This window comes from Mus caroli, unplaced genomic scaffold, assembly GCF_900094665.2.
Source record: "Mus caroli unplaced genomic scaffold, CAROLI_EIJ_v1.1 scaffold_16905_1, whole genome shotgun sequence".
NCBI lineage: Eukaryota > Metazoa > Chordata > Mammalia > Rodentia > Muridae > Mus > Mus caroli.
Genome location: NW_018388501.1, coordinates 9,241 through 13,881, shown reverse-complemented (window position 1 = coordinate 13,881; position 4,641 = coordinate 9,241).

The window sequence follows — 4,641 nt, the reverse complement described above, 5'->3', positions numbered from 1 at the left end:
TCCTCCTCTCAACATGTTAAGTTCTATAAACATGCAAATACAGGGCATAGGACACATTAAACTTGTCCTGACAGTGACATACAAACACACAAACATACCACCTTGCATTATGTCATACTCAATGGGAAGCATCAAGAAGAAAATATCTGGCCAATTTCAATGAACATGCAATGGAAAACTGATAATAGGGTAGACACAAAAAAAAAATAGAAAAGAAGAGCCTCCAATGTTCCCTGATATTTAGAGGGTACATGACAAAGGAGAATGCCATCTAAATAGTGCTTTTCCAGAAAGGAAGAAAATGGCTTAACTTTCATTCCTAAACTGTATGAAGAAATATAAAAATCTGTGAATTCCACCAACTTTTCTTCCCACAATCCTTTAAGAATACATCCTTTCATATGCTATTCTATCTTCTAAAGACAAGCAACTGGACTGTACTGCACCTAAGCGCCATTTTAGCTAACAGCATTTTAGTTGCTATGTCGTGAATTATTGTTTTAGCAAGGAACACTAGGCTGACTTGAATTTGGTCACAAAAAGAAAGGAAGGAATGTAAGCAGGAAGGAATGAAGGAAGGAATAAGGAAGGAAGGTAGGAAGTTCTTGTTCAGCAAACATTCTAAGGAAAGAACAGGTATTGGTAAAACAAAACAAAACAAAAAAACAAAACAAAAACAAAAACAAAAACAAAAACAAAAAAACCTCTAACTTCATAGTAGACTCCTGAGAAAATAGCATTTTGGCTAAATAAGGAAGTTAGGTAGGAAAAGAAGTCTCTTGTGTTACTTAGATTTGGCTCCAGAATGAGAAGATAAAAAAGGGTAAACTACAAGGTTTCAAGCTTTGGTAGCTAGTGATGAGGACAAACTGAGGAAGAAGTGATGAGATTTTACATCCTTGAACAGTCATGTTTTGAAAAGCTGCTGTAGAGACCAAGGGATGAAATTGCACATCCCTGGTATGTGCTCCTCCATCATTCAGACAGTGGAGTAAGATTAATTTTGCTGCTCTGAATATTTTAGTCACAAATGGGCAAGCTATTATGAGAATTAATACCAGAAGAGAATGTTTCATCTTTAACACCAAAAGTTTCTTAGCTTTGTAGCAGTGTCTGTTGGTTTTGCTTAGATTCTGAAGCCCTCCCCAGCTGATGGCTTCTGAACATTGAATTTCAGAAGGTTGTAGAACCGTTGAGAGATGGAGCTGTAAGAAGTGATTATCGCCATGCAGGCCTTCTGGCTTTGTTTATTTTCCTTTCTTTTATTGAATTTATTTGTTGATATGTGGGAAGGACACTTGTGGGACCCTAGGATTGAAGTCAGGTTCATAGGCTTAGTGGAAAACACCTTTATCTGCTGGGCCATATGGCCAGCATGGGCTTTCAGGTTTTGTTTTGTTTTGTTTTGTTTTGTTTTGTTTTGTTTTGTTTTGTTTTGTTTGTTTGTTTTTGTAGCTTTGACTCCAGTTTGTTCTCTCATTCCTGGCTGCTGAGCATAATATCACCAACTACTTTACCTTGTGCCACCATGCTTACCCTTGTCCACCACACTTATCCTTTGACCTATTGAAGAAAATCCATCCTTCCTCCTACTAGTTGCTTCTTGCTGGATACCTAGTTCCAAGATTAGGAAAATAATGAATGCAATATACAAGGAGAAAATCACCATCAATCCCCCACAAAACTTTGAGTTCTGTTGAGATTTTCCTGAAGGTGGATGTGATCTCAACTGAGCTGTAACAAAGTCTTTCAACTCCTTTCTGACTTCCTGCCTGTCCTTCTTAGTATCAGCTTCTCTGATTTACCTACCATCTGTTTTCTCAGATGTGGACAGTTTGCTTTCTTTCTCCTTGACCCTTAATAATAAAAGTGAACATTAACAGAGAGTCTGCCTTACAAGTCAACAGGAAAGGGAATTAAGTGCATCTCCATCTTGCAAAAGAAATTATGTAATGCTATTATATCAGAGTGGTATTGGAAAGAATAATGGAACATGAGTGTTCAGACAGTGGAAGGGAGGGAGGGCACTGGAGGTAGAAAGGTACTGTGGGGATGGAAGGTAGAAAGATAGAATGAGACTCAAGCCCTGAGGAGAATCGCCAAAAGTAATGATTATGAAATATCATTTCCTTGTGATGATTTTTTTTCAGGACTGGGCTCAGCAATATGCCAAGGGATGCTTCCTTTTTGTTGGATATTTTCTTTATTTACATTTCAAATGTTACCTGCTTTCGTAGTATCCCCTCTGAAAAACACTCTCCTCTATCCTCTCCCCCACCTCCTCTCCCTGCTCACCAACACACTCAATCCCAATTTCTGGTCCTGGCATTCCCCCACACTGGAGCACAGAACCTTCACAGGACAAAGGGCCTCTCCTCCCATTGACATCTGACTAGGCCATCCTCTGTGGCATATGCAGCTGCAACCATGAGTCACAACACATGTTCTCATTGGTTGGTGGTTTAGTCCATGGGAGGTCTGAGGGGTACTGGTTAGTTGATAATGTTGTTCCTCATGTGTGACTGAAAAATCCTTCAGCTCCTTAGTTCCTTTCTCTAGGTCCTTCATTGGGGACTCTATGCTTATTCCAATGGATAATTGTTAGCATCTACTTTTGTATTTGTCAGGAACTGGCCGAGCCTCTCAAGAAAGAGCTACATCAGGCTCCTATCAGGAAGCACTTGTTGGCATCCCCAACATTGTCTGGGTTTGGTGATTGTAAATGGGATGTATTCCCAGGTGAGTCAGTCTCTAGATGATCATTTCTTCAGTCTCTACTCCACACTTTGTCTCTAAACCTCCTTCCATAGGTGTTTTATTCCCCCCTTCTAAGATGGAGAGAAGTATCCACACTATGTTCTTCTTTCTTGAGTGTTTTGTGAATTGTATCTTGGGTATTCACATATTTTGGGATTCTGTGCTAATATCAACTTATCAGTGAGTGCATATCATGTGTGTTCTGTTGTGATTGGGTTACCTCACTTAGGATGATATACTCCAGATCCATCCATTTGCCTACAAATTTCATAAATTCATTATTTTTTAATAGCTGAGTAGTACTCCATTGTGTCAATGTGTCACATTTTCTGTGTCCATTCCTTTGTTGAGGGACATCTGTGTTCTTTCCAGCTCTTGGATATTATTAATAAGGCTTTTATGAAAATAGTGAAGCATGTGTCCTTATTAGAATTTAGAGCATCTTCTGGGTATATGCCCAGGCATGGTATGGATGGGTCCTCAGGTAGTACTTTGTCCAATTTCATGATCAAGTACAAAACTGGTTTCCACAATGGCTGTACCAGGTAGCAATCCCACCAACAATGGAGGAGTGTTACTCTTTCTCCACATCCTCACCAGCATCTGCTGTCACCTGAATTTTTGAGTTTAGCTATTCTGACTGGTGTGAGGGAGAATCTCAGGGTTGTTTTGATTTGCATTTCCCTGATGACTAATGACTTCGAAAAAAATTTTAGGTGCTTCTCAGACTCTCAGTATTCCTCAGTTGAGAATGTTTTGTTTAACCATGTACCCTATTTTTAATAGGGTTATTTGTTTATCTGGAGTATAATTTCTTGAGTTCTTTGTATATATTGGATATTAGCCCTCTATCAGACAGAATTAGTGAAGATCTTTTCCAATATGTTGGTGGTCATTTTTGTCTTCTTGACAATGTCCTTTGCCTTATAGAATCTTTGCAATTTTATGAAGGCCCAATTCGTCAATTCTTGATTTTACAGTACATTTCATTGCTGTTCTATTCAGGAATTTTCCCCTGTGCCCATATCTTTGAGGCTTTTCCCCACTTCTATAAGTTTCACTGTCTCTGGCTTTATGTGGAGTTCTTGATCCACTTAGATTTGACCTTAGTACAAGTAGATAGGAATGGATCAATTCTCATTCTTCTACATGATAACCTTCAGTGGAGCCAGCACCATTTGTTGAAAATTCTGTCATTTTTTCACAGGATGGTTTTATCTCCTTTGTCAAAGACCAAGTGACCATATGTGTATGGGTTCATTTCTGGGTCTTCAATTCTATTCTATTGATCTACCTGCCTCTCACTGTACCTATACCAATGACTATTATGACAATTGCTCTGTAGTACAGTTTAAGGTCAGGGATGGTGATTCCTCCAGAAGTTTTTTTATTGCTGATAACAGTTTTTGCTATCCTGGGTATTTCATTATTCCAGATGAATTTGGAAATTACTCTTTCTAAGTCTATGAAGAATTGAGTCAAAGTTTTGATTTGGGTTGCATTGAATAGGTAGATAGCTTTTGGCAAGATGGCCATTATATTACTCCTTCTAATCCATGAGCATGTGAAATGTTTTCACTTTCTGAGATCTTCTTCAATTTCTTTAATAGACTTGAAGTTCTTATCATAAAGATGCTTTACTTGCTTAGTTAGGGTCACACTAAGGTATTTTATACTATTTGGGAGTATTTTGAAGGGTGTTGTCTACCTAACTTCTTTCTTAGTCTGTTTATCCTCTATGCAGTGGAAGGCCACTGATATTTTTGAATTAATTTTATATTCAGCCACTTAGCTGAAGTTGTTTATCAGGTTTAGGAGTTTTCTGGTGTAATTTTGGGGAGCACTTAAGTATACCATCATATCATCTGTGAATAGTGATATTTT